We start from the raw sequence: 21,389 nt of genomic DNA, 5'->3' as shown, positions 1-21,389 counted from the left end.
TAGATTATGTCACGCACATTGAACTGCAGTTGCCATAGTTGTGCCCACTCACTTAATCTGTCTATGTGCCATTGGTTACTTATCACTGCCATTTGTAGCATTACAGCAGCACCACCACCGTGTCCACATGACAACTGAATATGAAAAACTCTGTGATGGTTGATTGAAGCCAGTAATAAATATGATGAAGTGTAGGTCCCTGCATTTCTCACAATTCATGCCGCTGCTCACAAATGAGCCGATTGTCGAATGGAGCCTATTTCTTCTGTCAATCTTGCAGGTGGAAACCATTCTGTGACAGCAATGCGCTGTGCAGGCGAGTGCACGACAGAAGGTATTGCAAAGCCTGGAGGGGGGAGCGATTCGTATCAGACAGTGATGTTCGCAGATTGGGTATGCTGCGTTCGAGCCTGGATAGCTCAGTCGGTAGAGCATCAGACTTTTAATCTGAGGGTCCAGGGTTCAAGTCCCTGTTCGGGCGTTGTGTTTAAAGCACGACTTTTAATTTCCACGTTCGTGCAGCCTGATAAAATACAAACTGACAAGGTCAGACCATCTTGCCTTCCTCATAAAACGAACTGCTGAAAATCCACAGCTTGCAATCATGAGAGTTCGATTTCCACGAGCACAGTCGTTCCCTGTTTTACGAAAGGTGTCCATATTTCTACCTCTGTTTATCTGATGGGCTGATTTTGCTGCTGCAAGTCCGACGACAAATCTGATCATTTTGCCTCTTGTTTCTGATTTGCCCAAGGGAGGAAATATTGAGCGCCCGTATTGAGCGTCTCAATTCATTTTAACTTTTACATACATTGGCTTGATTGCTCGTCAATCTTTCACAATCAATCTTTGTACAAATTATGCTCGTCATTGAAATTGCAAGGCCCTTATCATTGTGGTGGATCTGTGAGGCTCACTCTCCAACGCCAGGATATTCTTCGTCAGGAGATGATCCTCAACTGAATGAAGTGTTCTCGATGGCTTATGAAAATGTTCCATACATCTGACGCCTTGTACACTCCCGCATGTAGCGCAGGACCCCTTGAGGTAAAGAGCAGCGTTATGTTCGAAATTTGATGTTGTTTTGAACATGTCTACCAGTTTTTATTGATGTGTGAACTTCAACTCACGAACTATTATCCTCCTTGTCACTCAGTTGCTTCACATCATTTAGAAAAATGCTGGGAATTATGTTACTTGCTTCGAAAGTAGATTATGTCATGCACATTGAACTGCAGTTGCCATAGTTGTGCCCACTCACTTAATCTGTCTATGTGCCATTGGTTACTTATCACTGCCATTTGTCGCATTACAGCAGCACCACCACAGTGTCCACATGACAACTGAATATGAAAAACTCTGTGATGGTTGATTGAAGCCAGTAATAAATATGATGAAGTGTAGGTCCCTGCATTTCTCACAATTCATGCCGCTGCTCACAAATGAGCCGATTGTCGAATGGAGCCTATTTCTTCTGTCAATCTTGCAGGTGGAAACCATTCTGTGACAGCAATGCGCTGTGCAGGCGAGTGCACGACAGAAGGTATTGCAAAGCCTGGAGGGGGGAGCGATTCGTATCAGACAGTGATGTTCGCAGATTGGGTATGCTGCGTTCGAGCCTGGATAGCTCAGTCGGTAGAGCATCAGACTTTTAATCTGAGGGTCCAGGATTCAAGTCCCTGTTCGGGCGTTGTGTTTAAAGCACGACTTTTAATTTCCACGTTCGTGCAGCCTGATAAAATACAAACTGACAAGGTCAGACCATCTTGCCTTCCTCAGAAAACGATCTGCTGAAAATCCACAGCTTGCAATCATGAGAGTTCGATTTCCACGAGCACAGTCGTTCCCTGTTTTACTATAGGTGTCCATATTTCTACCTCTGTTTATCTGATGGGCTGATTTTGCTGCTGCAAGTCCGACGACAAATCTGATCATTTTGCCTGTTGTTTGTGATTTGCCCAAGGGAGGAAATATTGAGCGCCCGTATTGAGCGTCTCAATTCATTTTAACTTTTACATACATTGGCTTGATTGCTCGTCAATCTTTCACAATCAATCTTTGTACAAATTATGCTCGTCATTGAAATTGCAATGCCCTTATCATTGTGGTGGATCTGTGAGGCTCACTCTCCAACGCCAGGATATTCTTCGTCAGGAGATGATCCTCAACTGAATGAAGTGTTCTCGATGGCTTATGAAAATGTTCCATACATCTGACGCCTTGTACACTCCCGCATGTAGCGCAGGACCCCTTGAGGTAAAGAGCAGCGTTATGTTCGAAATTTGATGTTGTTTTGAACATGTCTACCAGTTTTTATTGATGTGTGAACTTCAACTCACGAACTATTATCCTCCTTGTCACTCAGTTGCTTCACATCATTTAGAAAAATGCTGGGAATTATGTTACTTGCTTCGAAAGTAGATTATGTCACGCACATTGAACTGCAGTTGCCATAGTTGTGCCCACTCACTTAATCTGTCTATGTGCCATTGGTTACTTATCACTGCCATTTGTCGCATTACAGCAGCACCACCACAGTGTCCACATGACAACTGAATATGAAAAACTCTGTGATGGTTGATTGAAGCCAGTAATAAATATGATGAAGTGTAGGTCCCTGCATTTCTCACAATTCATGCCGCTGCTCACAAATGAGCCGATTGTCGAATGGAGCCTATTTCTTCTGTCAATCTTGCAGGTGGAAACCATTCTGTGACAGCAATGCGCTGTGCAGGCGAGTGCACGACAGAAGGTATTGCAAAGCCTGGAGGGGGGAGCGATTCGTATCAGACAGTGATGTTCGCAGATTTGGTATGTTGCTTTAGAGCCTGGATAGCTCAGTCGGTAGAGCATCAGACTTTTAATCTGAGGGTCCAGGGTTCAAGTCCCTGTTCGGGCGTTGTGTTTAAAGCACGACTTTTAATTTCCACGTTCGTGCAGCCTGATAAAACACAAACTGACAAGGTCAGACCATCTTGCCTTCCTCAGAAAACGAACTGCTGAAAATCCACAGCTTGCAATCATGAGAGTTCGATTTCCACGAGCATAGTCGTTCCCTGTTTTACTATAGGTGTCCATATTTCTACCTCTGTTTATCTGATGGGCTGATTTTGCTGCTGCAAGTCCGACGACAAATCTGATCATTTTGCCTCTTGTTTGTGATTTGCCCAAGGGAGGAAATATTGAGTGCCCGTATTGAGCGTCTCAATTCATTTTAACTTTTACATACATTGGCTTGATTGCTCCTCAATCTTTCACAATCAATCTTTGTACAAATTATGCTCGTCATTGAAATTGCAATGCCCTTATCATTGTGGTGGATCTGTGAGGCTCACTCTCCAACGCCAGGATATTCTTCGTCAGGAGATGATCCTCAACTGAATGAAGTGTTCTCGATGGCTTATGAAAATGTTCCATACATCTGACGCCTTGTACACTCCCGCATGTAGCGCAGGACCCCTTGAGGTAAAGAGCAGCGTTATGTTCGAAATTTGATGTTGTTTTGAACATGTCTACCAGTTTTTATTGATGTGTGAACTTCAACTCACGAACTATTATCATCCTTGTCACTCAGTTGCTTCACATCATTCAGAAAAATGCTGGGAATTATGTTACTTGCTTCGAAAGTAGATTATGTCACGCACATTGAACTGCAGTTGCCATAGTTGTGCCCACTCACTTAATCTGTCTATGTGCCATTGGTTACTTATCACTGCCATTTGTCGCATTACAGCAGCACCACCACCGTGTCCACATGACAACTGAATATGAAAAACTCTGTGATGGTTGATTGAAGCCAGTAATAAATATGATGAAGTGTAGGTCCCTGCATTTCTCACAATTCATGCCGCTGCTCACAAATGAGCCGATTGTCGAATGGAGCCTATTTCTTCTGTCAATCTTGCAGGTGGAAACCATTCTGTGACAGCAATGCGCTGTGCAGGCGAGTGCACGACAGAAGGTATTGCAAAGCCTGGAGGGGGGAGCGATTCGTATCAGACAGTGATGTTCGCAGATTTGGTATGTTGCTTTAGAGCCTGGATAGCTCAGTCGGTAGAGCATCAGACTTTTAATCTGAGGGTCCAGGGTTCAAGTCCCTGTTCGGGCGTTGTGTTTAAAGCACGACTTTTAATTTCCACGTTCGTGCAGCCTGATAAAACACAAACTGACAAGGTCAGACCATCTTGCCTTCCTCAGAAAACGAACTGCTGAAAATCCACAGCTTGCAATCATGAGAGTTCGATTTCCACGAGCATAGTCGTTCCCTGTTTTACTATAGGTGTCCATATTTCTACCTCTGTTTATCTGATGGGCTGATTTTGCTGCTGCAAGTCCGACGACAAATCTGATCATTTTGCCTCTTGTTTGTGATTTGCCCAAGGGAGGAAATATTGAGTGCCCGTATTGAGCGTCTCAATTCATTTTAACTTTTACATACATTGGCTTGATTGCTCCTCAATCTTTCACAATCAATCTTTGTACAAATTATGCTCGTCATTGAAATTGCAATGCCCTTATCATTGTGGTGGATCTGTGAGGCTCACTCTCCAACGCCAGGATATTCTTCGTCAGGAGATGATCCTCAACTGAATGAAGTGTTCTCGATGGCTTATGAAAATGTTCCATACATCTGACGCCTTGTACACTCCCGCATGTAGCGCAGGACCCCTTGAGGTAAAGAGCAGCGTTATGTTCGAAATTTGATGTTGTTTTGAACATGTCTACCAGTTTTTATTGATGTGTGAACTTCAACTCACGAACTATTATCCTCCTTGTCACTCAGTTGCTTCACATCATTCAGAAAAATGCTGGGAATTATGTTACTTGCTTCGAAAGTAGATTATGTCACGCACATTGAACTGCAGTTGCCATAGTTGTGCCCACTCACTTAATCTGTCTATGTGCCATTGGTTACTTATCACTGCCATTTGTCGCATTACAGCAGCACCACCACCGTGTCCACATGACAACTGAATATGAAAAACTCTGTGATGGTTGATTGAAGCCAGTAATAAATATGATGAAGTGTAGGTCCCTGCATTTCTCACAATTCATGCCGCTGCTCACAAATGAGCCGATTGTCGAATGGAGCCTATTTCTTCTGTCAATCTTGCAGGTGGAAACCATTCTGTGACAGCAATGCGCTGTGCAGGCGAGTGCACGACAGAAGGTATTGCAAAGCCTGGAGGGGGGAGCGATTCGTATCAGACAGTGATGTTCGCAGATTTGGTATGTTGCTTTAGAGCCTGGATAGCTCAGTCGGTAGAGCATCAGACTTTTAATCTGAGGGTCCAGGGTTCAAGTCCCTGTTCGGGCGTTGTGTTTAAAGCACGACTTTTAATTTCCACGTTCGTGCAGCCTGATAAAACACAAACTGACAAGGTCAGACCATCTTGCCTTCCTCAGAAAACGAACTGCTGAAAATCCACAGCTTGCAATCATGAGAGTTCGATTTCCACGAGCATAGTCGTTCCCTGTTTTACTATAGGTGTCCATATTTCTACCTCTGTTTATCTGATGGGCTGATTTTGCTGCTGCAAGTCCGACGACAAATCTGATCATTTTGCCTCTTGTTTGTGATTTGCCCAAGGGAGGAAATATTGAGTGCCCGTATTGAGCGTCTCAATTCATTTTTACTTTTACATACATTGGCTTGATTGCTCGTCAATCTTTCACAATCAATCTTTGTACAAATTATGCTCGTCATTGAAATTGCAATGCCCTTATCATTGTGGTGGATCTGTGAGGCTCACTCTCCAACGCCAGGATATTCTTCGTCAGGAGATGATCCTCAACTGAATGAAGTGTTCTCGATGGCTTATGAAAATGTTCCATACATCTGACGCCTTGTACACTCCCGCATGTAGCGCAGGACCCCTTGAGGTAAAGAGCAGCGTTATGTTCGAAATTTGATGTTGTTTTGAACATGTCTACCAGTTTTTATTGATGTGTGAACTTCAACTCACGAACTATTATCCTCCTTGTCACTCAGTTGCTTCACATCATTTAGAAAAATGCTGGGAATTATGTTACTTGCTTCGAAAGTAGATTATGTCACGCACATTGAACTGCAGTTGCCATAGTTGTGCCCACTCACTTAATCTGTCTATGTGCCATTGGTTACTTATCACTGCCATTTGTAGCATTACAGCAGCACCACCACCGTGTCCACATGACAACTGAATATGAAAAACTCTGTGATGGTTGATTGAAGCCAGTAATAAATATGATGAAGTGTAGGTCCCTGCATTTCTCACAATTCATGCCGCTGCTCACAAATGAGCCGATTGTCGAATGGAGCCTATTTCTTCTGTCAATCTTGCAGGTGGAAACCATTCTGTGACAGCAATGCGCTGTGCAGGCGAGTGCACGACAGAAGGTATTGCAAAGCCTGGAGGGGGGAGCGATTCGTATCAGACAGTGATGTTCGCAGATTTGGTATGTTGCTTTAGAGCCTGGATAGCTCAGTCGGTAGAGCATCAGACTTTTAATCTGAAGGTCCAGGGTTCAAGTCCCTGTTCGGGCGTTGTGTTTAAAGCATGACTTTTAATTTCCACGTTCGTGCAGCCTGATAAAACACAAACTGACAAGGTCAGACCATCTTGCCTTCCTCAGAAAACGATCTGCTGAAAATCCACAGCTTGCAATCATGAGAGCTCGATTTCCACGAGCATAGTCGTTCCCTGTTTTACTATAGGTGTCCATATTTCTACCTCTGTTTATCTGATGGGCTGATTTTGCTGCTGCAAGTCCGACGACAAATCTGATCATTTTGCCTCTTGTTTGTGATTTGCCCAAGGGAGGAAATATTGAGCGCCCGTATTGAGCGTCTCAATTCATTTTTACTTTTACATACATTGGCTTGATTGCTCTTCAATCTTTCACAATCAATCGTTGTACAAATTATGCTCGTCATTGAAATTGCAAGGCCCTTATCATTGTGGTGGATCTGTGAGGCTCACTCTCCAACGCCAGGATATTCTTCGTCAGGAGATGATCCTCAACTGAATGAAGTGTTCTCGATGGCTTATGAAAATGTACCATACATCTGACGCCTTGTACACTCCCGCATGTAGCGCAGGACCCCTTGAGGTAAAGAGCAGCGTTATGTTCGAAATTTGATGTTGTTTTGAACATGTCTACCAGTTTTTATTGATGTGTGAACTTCAACTCACGAACTATTATCCTCCTTGTCACTCAGTTGCTTCACATCATTCAGAAAAATGCTGGGAATTATGTTACTTGCTTCGAAAGTAGATTATGTCACGCACATTGAACTGCAGTTGCCATAGTTGTGCCCACTCACTTAATCTGTCTATGTGCCATTGGTTACTTATCACTGCCATTTGTCGCATTACAGCAGCACCACCACAGTGTCCACATGACAACTGAATATGAAAAACTCTGTGATGGTTGATTGAAGCCAGTAATAAATATGATGAAGTGTAGGTCCCTGCATTTCTCACAATTCATGCCGCTGCTCACAAATGAGCCGATTGTCGAATGGAGCCTATTTCTTCTGTCAATCTTGCAGGTGGAAACCATTCTGTGACAGCAATGCGCTGTGCAGGCGAGTGCACGACAGAAGGTATTGCAAAGCCTGGAGGGGGAACGATTCGTATCAGACAGTGATGTTCGCAGATTGGGTATGCTGCGTTAGAGCCTGGATAGCTCAGTCGGTAGAGCATCAGACTTTTAATCTGAGGGTCCAGGGTTCAAGTCCCTGTTCGGGCGTTGTGTTTAAAGCACGACTTTTAATTTCCACGTTCGTGCAGCCTGATAAAACACAAACTGACAAGGTCAGACCATCTTGCCTTCCTCATAAAACGAACTGCTGAAAATCCACAGCTTGCAATCATGAGAGTTCGATTTCCACGAGCACAGTCGTTCCCTGTTTTACTATAGGTGTCCATATTTCTACCTCTGTTTATCTGATGGGCTGATTTTGCTGCTGCAAGTCCGACGACAAATCTGATCATTTTGCCTGTTGTTTGTGATTTGCCCAAGGGAGGAAATATTGAGCGCCCGTATTGAGCGTCTCAATTCATTTTAACTTTTACATACATTGGCTTGATTGCTCGTCAATCTTTCACAATCAATCTTTGTACAAATTATGCTCGTCATTGAAATTGCAAGGCCCTTATCATTGTGGTGGATCTGTGAGGCTCACTCTCCAACGCCAGGATATTCTTCGTCAGGAGATGATCCTCAACTGAATGAAGTGTTCTCGATGGCTTATGAAAATGTTCCATACATCTGACGCCTTGTACACTCCCGCATGTAGCGCAGGACCCCTTGAGGTAAAGAGCAGCGTTATGTTCGAAATTTGATGTTGTTTTGAACATGTCTACCAGTTTTTATTGATGTGTGAACTTCAACTCACGAACTATTATCCTCCTTGTCACTCAGTTGCTTCACATCATTTAGAAAAATGCTGGGAATTATGTTACTTGCTTCGAAAGTAGATTATGTCACGCACATTGAACTGCAGTTGCCATAGTTGTGCCCACTCACTTAATCTGTCCATGTGCCATTGGTTACTTATCACTGCCATTTGTAGCATTACAGCAGCACCACCACAGTGTCCACATGACAACTGAATATGAAAAACTCTGTGATGGTTGATTGAAGCCAGTAATAAATATGATGAAGTGTAGGTCCCTGCATTTCTCACAATTCATGCCGCTGCTCACAAATGAGCCGATTGTCGAATGGAGCCTATTTCTTCTGTCAATCTTGCAGGTGGAAACCATTCTGTGACAGCAATGCGCTGTGCAGGCGAGTGCATGACAGAAGGTATTGCAAAGCCTGGAGGGGGAGCGATTCGTATCAGACAGTGATGTTCGCAGATTGGGTATGCTGCGTTAGAGCCTGGATAGCTCAGTCGATAGAGCATCAGACTTTTAATCTGAGGGTCCAGGGTTCAAGTCCCTGTTCGGGCGTTGTGTTTAAAGCACGACTTTTAATTTCCACGTTCGTGCAGCCTGATAAAACACAAACTGACAAGGTCAGACCATCTTGCCTTCCTCAGAAAACGAACTGCTGAAAATCCACAGCTTGCAATCATGAGAGCTCGATTTCCACGAGCATAGTCGTTCCCTGTTTTACTATAGGTGTCCATATTTCTACCTCTGTTTATCTGATGGGCTGATTTTGCTGCTGCAAGTCCGACGACAAATCTGATCATTTTGCCTGTTGTTTGTGATTTGCCCAAGGGAGGAAATATTGAGCGCCCGTATTGAGCGTCTCAATTCATTTTAACTTTTACATACATTGGCTTGATTGCTCCTCAATCTTTCACAATCAATCTTTGTACAAATTATGCTCGTCATTGAAATTGCAAGGCCCTTATCATTGTGGTGGATCTGTGAGGCTCACTCTCCAACGCCAGGATATTCTTCGTCAGGAGATGATCCTCAACTGAATGAAGTGTTCTCGATGGCTTATGAAAATGTTCCATACATCTGACGCCTTGTACACTCCCGCATGTAGCGCAGGACCCCTTGAGGTAAAGAGCAGCGTTATGTTCGAAATTTGATGTTGTTTTGAACATGTCTACCAGTTTTTATTGATGTGTGAACTTCAACTCACGAACTATTATCCTCCTTGTCACTCAGTTGCTTCACATCATTCAGAAAAATGCTGGGAATTATGTTACTTGCTTCGAAAGTAGATTATGTCACGCACATTGAACTGCAGTTGCCATAGTTGTGCCCACTCACTTAATCTGTCTATGTGCCATTGGTTACTTATCACTGCCATTTGTCGCATTACAGCAGCACCACCACAGTGTCCACATGACAACTGAATATGAAAAACTCTGTGATGGTTGATTGAAGCCAGTAATAAATATGATGAAGTGTAGGTCCCTGCATTTCTCACAATTCATGCTGCTGCTCACAAATGAGCCGATTGTCGAATGGAGCCTATTTCTTCTGTCAATCTTGCAGGTGGAAACCATTCTGTGACAGCAATGCACTGTGCAGGCGAGTGCACGACAGAAGGTATTGCAAAGCCTGGAGGGGGAACGATTCGTATCAGACAGTGATGTTCGCAGATTGGGTATGCTGCGTTAGAGCCTGGATAGCTCAGTCGGTAGAGCATCAGACTTTTAATCTGAGGGTCCAGGGTTCAAGTCCCTGTTCGGGCGTTGTGTTTAAAGCACGACTTTTAATTTCCACGTTCGTGCAGCCTGATAAAACACAAACTGACAAGGTCAGACCATCTTGCCTTCCTCAGAAAACGAACTGCTGAAAATCCACAGCTTGCAATCATGAGAGTTCGATTTCCACGAGCATAGTCGTTCCCTGTTTTACTATAGGTGTCCATATTTCTACCTCTGTTTATCTGATGGGCTGATTTTGCTGCTGCAAGTCCGACGACAAATCTGATCATTTTGCCTCTTGTTTGTGATTTGCCCAAGGGAGGAAATATTGAGTGCCCGTATTGAGCGTCTCAATTCATTTTTACTTTTACATACATTGGCTTGATTGCTCGTCAATCTTTCACAATCAATCGTTGTACAAATTATGCTCGTCATAGAAATTGCAATGCCCTTATCATTGTGGTGGATCTGTGAGGCTCACTCTCCAACGCCAGGATATTCTTCGTCAGGAGATGATCCTCAACTGAATGAAGTGTTCTCGATGGCTTATGAAAATGTTCCATACATCTGACGCCTTGTACACTCCCGCATGTAGCGCAGGACCCCTTGAGGTAAAGAGCAGCGTTATGTTCGAAATTTGATGTTGTTTTGAACATGTCTACCAGTTTTTATTGATGTGTGAACTTCAACTCACGAACTATTATCCTCCTTGTCACTCAGTTGCTTCACATCATTTAGAAAAATGCTGGGAATTATGTTACTTGCTTCGAAAGTAGATTATGTCATGCACATTGAACTGCAGTTGCCATAGTTGTGCCCACTCACTTAATCTGTCTATGTGCCATTGGTTACTTATCACTGCCATTTGTCGCATTACAGCAGCACCACCACAGTGTCCACATGACAACTGAATATGAAAAACTCTGTGATGGTTGATTGAAGCCAGTAATAAATATGATGAAGTGTAGGTCCCTGCATTTCTCACAATTCATGCCGCTGCTCACAAATGAGCCGATTGTCGAATGGAGCCTATTTCTTCTGTCAATCTTGCAGGTGGAAACCATTCTGTGACAGCAATGCGCTGTGCAGGCGAGTGCACGACAGAAGGTATTGCAAAGCCTGGAGGGGGAACGATTCGTATCAGACAGTGATGTTCGCAGATTGGGTATGCTGCGTTAGAGCCTGGATAGCTCAGTCGATAGAACATCAGACTTTTAATCTGAGGGTCCAGGGTTCAAGTCCCTGTTCGGGCGTTGTGTTTAAAGCACGACTTTTAATTTCCACGTTCGTGCAGCCTGATAAAACACAAACTGACAAGGTCAGACCATCTTGCCTTCCTCAGAAAACGATCTGCTGAAAATCCACAGCTTGCAATCATGAGAGCTCGATTTCCACGAGCATAGTCGTTCCCTGTTTTACGAGAGGTGTCCATATTTCTACCTCTGTTTATCTGATGGGCTGATTTTGCTGCTGCAAGTCCGACGACAAATCTGATCATTTTGCCTCTTGTTTGTGATTTGCCCAAGGGAGGAAATATTGAGCGCCCGTATTGAGCGTCTCAATTCATTTTTACTTTTACATACATTGGCTTGATTGCTCGTCAATCTTTCACAATCAATCGTTGTACAAATTATGCTCGTCATTGAAATTGCAAGGCCCTTATCATTGTGGTGGATCTGTGAGGCTCACTCTCCAACGCCAGGATATTCTTCGTCAGGAGATGATCCTCAACTGAATGAAGTGTTCTCGATGGCTTATGAAAATGTTCCATACATCTGACGCCTTGTACACTCCCGCATGTAGCGCAGGACCCCTTGAGGTAAAGAGCAGCGTTATGTTCGAAATTTGATGTTGTTTTGAACATGTCTACCAGTTTTTATTGATGTGTGAACTTCAACTCACGAACTATTATCCTCCTTGTCACTCAGTTGCTTCACATCATTCAGAAAAATGCTGGGAATTATGTTACTTGCTTCGAAAGTAGATTATGTCACGCACATTGAACTGCAGTTGCCATAGTTGTGCCCACTCACTTAATCTGTCTATGTGCCATTGGTTACTTATCACTGCCATTTGTCGCATTACAGCAGCACCACCACAGTGTCCACATGACAACTGAATATGAAAAACTCTGTGATGGTTGATTGAAGCCAGTAATAAATATGATGAAGTGTAGGTCCCTGCATTTCTCACAATTCATGCTGCTGCTCACAAATGAGCCGATTGTCGAATGGAGCCTATTTCTTCTGTCAATCTTGCAGGTGGAAACCATTCTGTGACAGCAATGCACTGTGCAGGCGAGTGCACGACAGAAGGTATTGCAAAGCCTGGAGGGGGAACGATTCGTATCAGACAGTGATGTTCGCAGATTGGGTATGCTGCGTTAGAGCCTGGATAGCTCAGTCGATAGAGCATCAGACTTTTAATCTGAGGGTCCAGGGTTCAAGTCCCTGTTCGGGCGTTGTGTTTAAAGCACGACTTTTAATTTCCACGTTCGTGCAGCCTGATAAAACACAAACTGACAAGGTCAGACCATCTTGCCTTCCTCAGAAAACGATCTGCTGAAAATCCACAGCTTGCAATCATGAGAGCTCGATTTCCACGAGCATAGTCGTTCCCTGTTTTACTATAGGTGTCCATATTTCTACCTCTGTTTATCTGATGGGCTGATTTTGCTGCTGCAAGTCCGACGACAAATCTGATCATTTTGCCTCTTGTTTGTGATTTGCCCAAGGGAGGAAATATTGAGCGCCCGTATTGAGCGTCTCAATTCATTTTTACTTTTACATACATTGGCTTGATTGCTCGTCAATCTTTCACAATCAATCTTTGTACAAATTATGCTCGTCATTGAAATTGCAAGGCCCTTATCATTGTGGTGGATCTGTGAGGCTCACTCTCCAACGCCAGGATATTCTTCGTCAGGAGATGATCCTCAACTGAATGAAGTGTTCTCGATGGCTTATGAAAATGTTCCATACATCTGACGCCTTGTACACTCCCGCATGTAGCGCAGGATCCCTTGAGGTAAAGAGCAGCGTTATGTTCGAAATTTGATGTTGTTTTGAACATGTCTACCAGTTTTTATTGATGTGTGAACTTCAACTCACGAACTATTATCTTCCTTGTCACTCAGTTGCTTCACATCATTTAGAAAAATGCTGGGAATTATGTTACTTGCTTCGAAAGTAGATTATGTCACGCACATTGAACTGCAGTTGCCATAGTTGTGCCCACTCACTTAATCTGTCTATGTGCCATTGGTTACTTATCACTGCCATTTGTCGCATTACAGCAGCACCACCACAGTGTCCACATGACAACTGAATATGAAAAACTCTGTGATGGTTGATTGAAGCCAGTAATAAATATGATGAAGTGTAGGTCCCTGCATTTCTCACAATTCATGCCGCTGCTCACAAATGAGCCGATTGTCGAATGGAGCCTATTTCTTCTGTCAATCTTGCAGGTGGAAACCATTCTGTGACAGCAATGCGCTGTGCAGGCGAGTGCACGACAGAAGCTATTGCAAAGCCTGGAGTGGGGAGCGATTCGTGTCAGACAGTGATGTTCGCAGATTGGGTATGCTGTGTTCGAGCCTGGATAGCTCAGTCGGTAGAGCATCAGACTTTTAATCTGAGGGTCCAGGGTTCAAGTCCCTGTTCGGGCGTTGTGTTTAAAGCACGACTTTTAATTTCCACGTTCGTGCAGCCTGATAAAACACAAACTGACAAGGTCAGACCATCTTGCCTTCCTCAGAAAACGATCTGCTGAAAATCCACAGCTTGCAATCATGAGAGCTCGATTTCCACGAGCATAGTCGTTCCCTGTTTTACTATAGGTGTCCATATTTCTACCTCTGTTTACCTGATGGGCTGATTTTGCTGCTGCAAGTCCGACGACAAATCTGATCATTTTGCCTCTTGTTTGTGATTTGCCCAAGGGAGGAAATATTGAGCGCCCGTATTGAGCGTCTCAATTCATTTTTACTTTTACATACATTGGCTTGATTGCTCGTCAATCTTTCACAATCAATCTTTGTACAAATTATGCTCGTCATTGAAATTGCAAGGCCCTTATCATTGTGGTGGATCTGTGAGGCTCACTCTCCAACGCCAGGATATTCTTCGTCAGGAGATGATCCTCAACTGAATGAAGTGTTCTCGATGGCTTATGAAAATGTTCCACACATCTGACGCCTTGTACACTCCCGCATGTAGCGCAGGACCCCTTGAGGTAAAGAGCAGCGTTATGTTCGAAATTTGATGTTGTTTTGAACATGTCTACCAGTTTTTATTGATGTGTGAACTTCAACTCACGAACTATTATCCTCCTTGTCACTCAGTTGCTTCACATCATTCAGAAAAATGCTGGGAATTATGTTACTTGCTTCGAAAGTAGATTATGTCACGCACATTGAACTGCAGTTGCCATAGTTGTGCCCACTCACTTAATCTGTCTATGTGCCATTGGTTACTTATCACTGCCATTTGTCGCATTACAGCAGCACCACCACAGTGTCCACATGACAACTGAATATGAAAAACTCTGTGATGGTTGATTGAAGCCAGTAATAAAAATGATGAAGTGTAGGTCCCTGCATTTCTCACAATTCATGCTGCTGCTCACAAATGAGCCGATTGTCGAATGGAGCCTATTTCTTCTGTCAATCTTGCAGGTGGAAACCATTCTGTGACAGCAATGCGCTGTGCAGGCGAGTGCACGACAGAAGGTATTGCAAAGCCTGGAGGGGGGAGCGATTCGTATCAGACAGTGATGTTCGCAGATTGGGTATGCTGTGTTAGAGCCTGGATAGCTCAGTCGGTAGAGCATCAGACTTTGAATCTGAGGGTCCAGGGTTCAAGTCCCTGTTCGGGCGTTGTGTTTAAAGCATGACTTTTAATTTCCACGTTCGTGCAGCCTGATAAAACACAAACTGACAAGGTCAGACCATCTTGCCTTCCTCAGAAAACGATCTGCTGAAAATCCACAGCTTGCAATCATGAGAGCTCGATTTCCACGAGCATAGTCGTTCCCTGTTTTACTATAGGTGTCCATATTTCTACCTCTGTTTATCTGATGGGCTGATTTTGCTGCTGCAAGTCCGACGACAAATCTGATCATTTTGCCTCTTGTTTGTGATTTGCCCAAGGGAGGAAATATTGAGCGCCCGTATTGAGCGTCTCAATTCATTTTTACTTTTACATACATTGGCTTGATTGCTCGTCAATCTTTCACAATCAATCTTTGTACAAATTATGCTCGTCATTGAAATTGCAAGGCCCTTATCATTGTGGTGGATCTGTGAGGCTCACTCTCCAACGCCAGGATATTCTTCGTCAGGAGATGATCCTCAACTGAATGAAGTGTTCTCGATGGCTTATGAAAATGTTCCACACATCTGACGCCTTGTACACTCCCGCATGTAGCGCAGGACCCCTTGAGGTAAAGAGCAGCGTTATGTTCGAAATTTGATGTTGTTTTGAACATGTCTACCAGTTTTTATTGATGTGTGAACTTCAACTCACGAACTATTATCCTCCTTGTCACTCAGTTGCTTCACATCATTCAGAAAAATGCTGGGAATTATGTTACTTGCTTCGAAAGTAGATTATGTCACGCACATTGAACTGCAGTTGCCATAGTTGTGCCCACTCACTTAATCTGTCTATGTGCCATTGGTTACTTATCACTGCCATTTGTCGCATTACAGCAGCACCACCACAGTGTCCACATGACAACTGAATATGAAAAACTCTGTGATGGTTGATTGAAGCCAGTAATAAATATGATGAAGTGTAGGTCCCTGCATTTCTCACAATTCATGCTGCTGCTCACAAATGAGCCGATTGTCGAATGGAGCCTATTTCTTCTGTCAATCTTGCAGGTGGAAACCATTCTGTGACAGCAATGCGCTGTGCAGGCGAGTGCACGACAGAAGGTATTGCAAAGCCTGGAGGGGGGAGCGATTCGTATCAGACAGTGATGTTCGCAGATTGGGTATGCTGCGTTAGAGCCTGGATAGCTCAGTCGGTAGAGCATCAGACTTTGAATCTGAGGGTCCAGGGTTCAAGTCCCTGTTCGGGCGTTGTGTTTAAAGCATGACTTTTAATTTCCACGTTCGTGCAGCCTGATAAAACACAAACTGACAAGGTCAGACCATCTTGCCTTCCTCAGAAAACGATCTGCTGAAAATCCACAGCTTGCAATCATGAGAGCTCGATTTCCACGAGCATAGTCGTTCCCTGTTTTACTATAGGTGTCCATATTTCTACCTCTGTTTATCTGATGGGCTGATTTTGCTGCTGCAAGTCCGACGACAAATCTGATCATTTTGCCTCTTGTTTGTGATTTGCCCAAGGGAGGAAATATTGAGCGCCCGTATTGAGCGTCTCAATTCATTTTTACTTTTACATACATTGGCTTGATTGCTCTTCAATCTTTCACAATCAATCGTTGTACAAATTATGCTCGTCATTGAAATTGCAAGGCCCTTATCATTGTGGTGGATCTGTGAGGCTCACTCTCCAACGCCAGGATATTCTTCGTCAGGAGATGATCCTCAACTGAATGAAGTGTTCTCGATGGCTTATGAAAATGTACCATACATCTGACGCCTTGTACACTCCCGCATGTAGCGCAGGACCCCTTGAGGTAAAGAGCAGCGTTATGTTCGAAATTTGATGTTGTTTTGAACATGTCTACCAGTTTTTATTGATGTGTGAACTTCAACTCACGAACTATTATCCTCCTTGTCACTCAGTTGCTTCACATCATTCAGAAAAATGCTGGGAATTATGTTACTTGCTTCGAAAGTAGATTATGTCACGCACATTGAACTGCAGTTGCCATAGTTGTGCCCACTCACTTAATCTGTCTATGTGCCATTGGTTACTTATCACTGCCATTTGTCGCATTACAGCAGCACCACCACAGTGTCCACATGACAACTGAATATGAAAAACTCTGTGATGGTTGATTGAAGCCAGTAATAAATATGATGAAGTGTAGGTCCCTGCATTTCTCACAATTCATGCCGCTGCTCACAAATGAGCCGATTGTCGAATGGAGCCTATTTCTTCTGTCAATCTTGCAGGTGGAAACCATTCTGTGACAGCAATGCACTGTGCAGGCGAGTGCACGACAGAAGGTATTGCAAAGCCTGGAGGGGGAACGATTCGTATCAGACAGTGATGTTCGCAGATTGGGTATGCTGCGTTAGAGCCTGGATAGCTCAGTCGGTAGAGCATCAGACTTTTAATCTGAGGGTCCAGGGTTCAAGTCCCTGTTCGGGCGTTGTGTTTAAAGCACCACTTTTAATTTCCACGTTCGTGCAGCCTGATAAAACACAAACTGACAAGGTCAGACCATCTTGCCTTCCTCATAAAACGAACTGCTGAAAATCCACAGCTTGCAATCATGAGAGTTCGATTTCCACGAGCACAGTCGTTCCCTGTTTTACTATAGGTGTCCATATTTCTACCTCTGTTTATCTGATGGGCTGATTTTGCTGCTGCAAGTCCGACGACAAATCTGATCATTTTGCCTGTTGTTTGTGATTTGCCCAAGGGAGGAAATATTGAGCGCCCGTATTGAGCGTCTCAATTCATTTTAACTTTTACATACATTGGCTTGATTGCTCGTCAATCTTTCACAATCAATCTTTGTACAAATTATGCTCGTCATTGAAATTGCAAGGCCCTTATCATTGTGGTGGATCTGTGAGGCTCACTCTCCAACGCCAGGATATTCTTCGTCAGGAGATGATCCTCAACTGAATGAAGTGTTCTCGATGGCTTATGAAAATGTTCCATACATCTGACGCCTTGTACACTCCCGCATGTAGCGCAGGACCCCTTGAGGTAAAGAGCAGCGTTATGTTCGAAATTTGATGTTGTTTTGAACATGTCTACCAGTTTTTATTGATGTGTGAACTTCAACTCACGAACTATTATCCTCCTTGTCACTCAGTTGCTTCACATCATTTAGAAAAATGCTGGGAATTATGTTACTTGCTTCGAAAGTAGATTATGTCACGCACATTGAACTGCAGTTGCCATAGTTGTGCCCACTCACTTAATCTGTCTATGTGCCATTGGTTACTTATCACTGCCATTTGTCGCATTACAGCAGCACCACCACAGTGTCCACATGACAACTGAATATGAAAAACTCTGTGATGGTTGATTGAAGCCAGTAATAAATATGATGAAGTGTAGGTCCCTGCATTTCTCACAATTCATGCCGCTGCTCACAAATGAGCCGATTGTCGAATGGAGCCTATTTCTTCTGTCAATCTTGCAGGTGGAAACCATTCTGTGACAGCAATGCACTGTGCAGGCGAGTGCACGACAGAAGGTATTGCAAAGCCTGGAGGGGGAACGATTCGTATCAGACAGTGATGTTCGCAGATTGGGTATGCTGCGTTAGAGCCTGGATAGCTCAGTCGGTAGAGCATCAGACTTTTAATCTGAGGGTCCAGGGTTCAAGTCCCTGTTCGGGCGTTGTGTTTAAAGCACGACTTTTAATTTCCACGTTCGTGCAGCCTGATAAAACACAAACTGACAAGGTCAGACCATCTTGCCTTCCTCAGAAAACGATCTGCTGAAAATCCACAGCTTGCAATCATGAGAGCTCGATTTCCACGAGCATAGTCGTTCCCTGTTTTACGAGAGGTGTCCATATTTCTACCTCTGTTTATCTGATGGGCTGATTTTGCTGCTGCAAGTCCGACGACAAATCTGATCATTTTGCCTCTTGTTTGTGATTTGCCCAAGGGAGGAAATATTGAGCGCCCGTATTGAGCGTCTCAATTCATTTTTAATTTTACATACATTGGCTTGATTGCTCGTCAATCTTTCACAATCAATCGTTGTACAAATTATGCTCGTCATTGAAATTGCAAGGCCCTTATCATTGTGGTGGATCTGTGAGGCTCACTCTCCAACGCCAGGATATTCTTCGTCAGGAGATGATCCTCAACTGAATGAAGTGTTCTCGATGGCTTATTTAAATGTTCCATACATCTGACGCCTTGTACACTCCCGCATGTAGCGCAGGACCCCTTGAGGTAAAGAGCAGCGTTATGTTCGAAATTTGATGTTGTTTTGAACATGTCTACCAGTTTTTATTGATGTGTGAACTTCAACTCACGAACTATTATCCTCCTTGTCACTCAGTTGCTTCACATCATTCAGAAAAATGCTGGGAATTATGTTACTTGCTTCGAAAGTAGATTATGTCACGCACATTGAACTGCAGTTGCCATAGTTGTGCCCACTCACTTAATCTGTCTATGTGCCATTGGTTACTTATCACTGCCATTTGTCGCATTACAGCAGCACCACCACAGTGTCCACATGACAACTGAATATGAAAAATTCTGTGATGGTTGATTGAAGCCAGTAATAAATATGATGAAGTGTAGGTCCCTGCATTTCTCACAATTCATGCCGCTGCTCACAAATGAGCCGATTGTCGAATGGAGCCTATTTCTTCTGTCAATCTTGCAGGTGGAAACCATTCTGTGACAGCAATGCACTGTGCAGGCGAGTGCACGACAGAAGGTATTGCAAAGCCTGGAGGGGGAACGATTCGTATCAGACAGTGATGTTCGCAGATTGGGTATGCTGCGTTAGAGCCTGGATAGCTCAGTCGGTAGAGCATCAGACTTTGAATCTGAGGGTCCAGGGTTCAAGTCCCTGTTCGGGCGTTGTGTTTAAAGCACGACTTTTAATTTCCACGTTCTTGCAGCCTGATAAAACACAAACTGACAAGGTCAGACCATCTTGCCTTCCTCAGAAAACGATCTGCTGAAAATCCACAGCTTGCAATCATGAGAGCTCGATTTCCACGAGCATAGTCGTTCCCTGTTTTACTATAGGTGTCCATATTTCTACCTCTGTTTATCTGATGGGCTGATTTTGCTGCTGCAAGTCCGACGACAAATCTGATCATTTTGCCTCTTGTTTGTGATTTGCCCAAGGGAGGAAATATTGAGTGCCCGTATTGAGCGTCTCAATTCATTTTAACTTTTACATACATTGGCTTGATTGCTCGTCAATCTTTCACAATCAATCTTTGTACAAATTATGCTCGTCATTGAAATTGCAAGGCCCTTATCATTGTGGTGGATCTGTGAGGCTCACTCTCCAACGCCAGGATATTCTTCGTCAGGAGATGATCCTCAACTGAATGAAGTGTTCTCGATGGCTTATGAAAATGTTCCATACATCTGACGCCTTGTACACTCCCGCATGTAGCGCAGGACCCCTTGAGGTAAAGAGCAGCGTTATGTTCGAAATTTGATGTTGTTTTGAACATGTCTACCAGTTTTTATTGATGTGTGAACTTCAACTCACGAACTATTATCTTCCTTGTCACTCAGTTGCTTCACATCATTTAGAAAAATGCTGGGAATTATGTTACTTGCTTCGAAAGTAGATTATGTCACGCACATTGAACTGCAGTTGCCATAGTTGTGCCCACTCACTTAATCTGTCTATGTGCCATTGGTTACTTATCACTGCCATTTGTCGCATTACAGCAGCACCACCACAGTGTCCACATGACAACTGAATATGAAAAACTCTGTGATGGTTGATTGAAGCCAGTAATAAATATGATGAAGTGTAGGTCCCTGCATTTCTCACAATTCATGCTGCTGCTCACAAATGAGCCGATTGTCGAATGGAGCCTATTTCTTCTGTCAATCTTGCAGGTGGAAACCATTCTGTGACAGCAATGCGCTGTGCAGGCGAGTGCACGACAGAAGGTATTGCAAAGCCTGGAGGGGGGAGCGATTCGTATCAGACAGTGATGTTCGCAGATTGGGTATGCTGCGTTAGAGCCTGGATAGCTCAGTCGGTAGAGCATCAGACTTTGAATCTGAGGGTCCAGGGTTCAAGTCCCTGTTCGGGCGTTGTGTTTAAAGCATGACTTTTAATTTCCACGTTCGTGCAGCCTGATAAAACACAAACTGACATGGTCAGACCATCTTGCCTTCCTCAGAAAACGATCTGCTGAAAATCCACAGCTTGCAATCATGACAGCTCGATTTCCACGAGCACAGTCGTTCCCTGTTTTACTATAGGTGTCCATATTTCTACCTCTGTTTATCTGATGGGCTGATTTTGCTGCTGCAAGTCCGACGACAAATCTGATCATTTTGCCTGTTGTTTGTGATTTGCCCAAGGGAGGAAATATTGAGCGCCCGTATTGAGCGTCTCAATTCATTTTTACTTTTACATACATTGGCTTGATTGCTCGTCAATCTTTCACAATC

At 43.8% G+C, this 21,389-nt stretch overlaps 18 non-coding genes across 18 annotated transcripts; all 18 read left to right on the top strand.

Moving 5' to 3' along the window:
• The first annotated feature begins 408 nt into the window (after nt 1–408).
• On the top strand, nt 409–481 carry trnak-uuu (transfer RNA lysine (anticodon UUU)). Its single transcript has one exon. It is a non-coding gene; the product is annotated as a tRNA-Lys (tRNA).
• A 1,136-nt stretch (nt 482–1,617) lies between these two features.
• On the top strand, nt 1,618–1,690 carry trnak-uuu (transfer RNA lysine (anticodon UUU)). The gene has a single exon. It is a non-coding gene; the product is annotated as a tRNA-Lys (tRNA).
• A 1,136-nt stretch (nt 1,691–2,826) lies between these two features.
• trnak-uuu (transfer RNA lysine (anticodon UUU)) lies at nt 2,827–2,899 on the top strand. The gene has a single exon. It is a non-coding gene; the product is annotated as a tRNA-Lys (tRNA).
• A 1,136-nt stretch (nt 2,900–4,035) lies between these two features.
• trnak-uuu (transfer RNA lysine (anticodon UUU)) lies at nt 4,036–4,108 on the top strand. The gene has a single exon. It is a non-coding gene; the product is annotated as a tRNA-Lys (tRNA).
• A 1,136-nt stretch (nt 4,109–5,244) lies between these two features.
• On the top strand, nt 5,245–5,317 carry trnak-uuu (transfer RNA lysine (anticodon UUU)). Its single transcript has one exon. It is a non-coding gene; the product is annotated as a tRNA-Lys (tRNA).
• Nucleotides 5,318–6,453: 1,136 nt separating this feature from the next.
• On the top strand, nt 6,454–6,526 carry trnak-uuu (transfer RNA lysine (anticodon UUU)). Its single transcript has one exon. It is a non-coding gene; the product is annotated as a tRNA-Lys (tRNA).
• Nucleotides 6,527–7,661: 1,135 nt separating this feature from the next.
• Nucleotides 7,662–7,734, top strand: trnak-uuu (transfer RNA lysine (anticodon UUU)). Its single transcript has one exon. It is a non-coding gene; the product is annotated as a tRNA-Lys (tRNA).
• Nucleotides 7,735–8,869: 1,135 nt separating this feature from the next.
• trnak-uuu (transfer RNA lysine (anticodon UUU)) lies at nt 8,870–8,942 on the top strand. Its single transcript has one exon. It is a non-coding gene; the product is annotated as a tRNA-Lys (tRNA).
• Nucleotides 8,943–10,077: 1,135 nt separating this feature from the next.
• On the top strand, nt 10,078–10,150 carry trnak-uuu (transfer RNA lysine (anticodon UUU)). Its single transcript has one exon. It is a non-coding gene; the product is annotated as a tRNA-Lys (tRNA).
• Nucleotides 10,151–11,285: 1,135 nt separating this feature from the next.
• On the top strand, nt 11,286–11,358 carry trnak-uuu (transfer RNA lysine (anticodon UUU)). The gene has a single exon. It is a non-coding gene; the product is annotated as a tRNA-Lys (tRNA).
• A 1,135-nt stretch (nt 11,359–12,493) lies between these two features.
• Nucleotides 12,494–12,566, top strand: trnak-uuu (transfer RNA lysine (anticodon UUU)). Its single transcript has one exon. It is a non-coding gene; the product is annotated as a tRNA-Lys (tRNA).
• A 1,136-nt stretch (nt 12,567–13,702) lies between these two features.
• On the top strand, nt 13,703–13,775 carry trnak-uuu (transfer RNA lysine (anticodon UUU)). Its single transcript has one exon. It is a non-coding gene; the product is annotated as a tRNA-Lys (tRNA).
• Nucleotides 13,776–14,911: 1,136 nt separating this feature from the next.
• On the top strand, nt 14,912–14,984 carry trnaq-uug (transfer RNA glutamine (anticodon UUG)). The gene has a single exon. It is a non-coding gene; the product is annotated as a tRNA-Gln (tRNA).
• A 1,136-nt stretch (nt 14,985–16,120) lies between these two features.
• On the top strand, nt 16,121–16,193 carry trnaq-uug (transfer RNA glutamine (anticodon UUG)). The gene has a single exon. It is a non-coding gene; the product is annotated as a tRNA-Gln (tRNA).
• A 1,135-nt stretch (nt 16,194–17,328) lies between these two features.
• Nucleotides 17,329–17,401, top strand: trnak-uuu (transfer RNA lysine (anticodon UUU)). The gene has a single exon. It is a non-coding gene; the product is annotated as a tRNA-Lys (tRNA).
• A 1,135-nt stretch (nt 17,402–18,536) lies between these two features.
• trnak-uuu (transfer RNA lysine (anticodon UUU)) lies at nt 18,537–18,609 on the top strand. The gene has a single exon. It is a non-coding gene; the product is annotated as a tRNA-Lys (tRNA).
• A 1,135-nt stretch (nt 18,610–19,744) lies between these two features.
• trnaq-uug (transfer RNA glutamine (anticodon UUG)) lies at nt 19,745–19,817 on the top strand. Its single transcript has one exon. It is a non-coding gene; the product is annotated as a tRNA-Gln (tRNA).
• Nucleotides 19,818–20,953: 1,136 nt separating this feature from the next.
• trnaq-uug (transfer RNA glutamine (anticodon UUG)) lies at nt 20,954–21,026 on the top strand. Its single transcript has one exon. It is a non-coding gene; the product is annotated as a tRNA-Gln (tRNA).
• The last annotated feature ends 363 nt before the right edge of the window (nt 21,027–21,389 follow it).

This window comes from Pristiophorus japonicus, chromosome 3, assembly GCF_044704955.1.
Source record: "Pristiophorus japonicus isolate sPriJap1 chromosome 3, sPriJap1.hap1, whole genome shotgun sequence".
NCBI classification, from domain to species: domain Eukaryota; kingdom Metazoa; phylum Chordata; class Chondrichthyes; family Pristiophoridae; genus Pristiophorus; species Pristiophorus japonicus.
This window is presented reverse-complemented; position numbering and strand designations above follow the sequence as displayed.